Below are 290 nucleotides of genomic sequence, written 5' to 3' on the forward strand. Positions count from 1 at the left end.
TAATAAAACTTATTAGTTCACCATGATGGACTTTGGTGGTATCTGTACTTTGGTCTGCCATGGGTTCCATATCTAGGATGACTACACATATATATTTCATTTCCCCAGGAAAAATTTTGTCACACATCATTATGACATAGCTCATGGCCTATGTGGACAGAGAGCAGAATATTGTCCTATCCATAAAACTGTCCCCACCTTGTCCCATGGTGGGTGGCATTATTTGTGAAGGGTATGGAAACATTAGAAACTAAAGCTTTGCTAAAGGAAGAACATCACCAAGGGTTAGC

Source organism: Mastomys coucha, chromosome X, assembly GCF_008632895.1.
Source record: "Mastomys coucha isolate ucsf_1 chromosome X, UCSF_Mcou_1, whole genome shotgun sequence".
In the NCBI taxonomy this organism is placed as follows: Eukaryota; Metazoa; Chordata; class Mammalia; order Rodentia; family Muridae; genus Mastomys; species Mastomys coucha.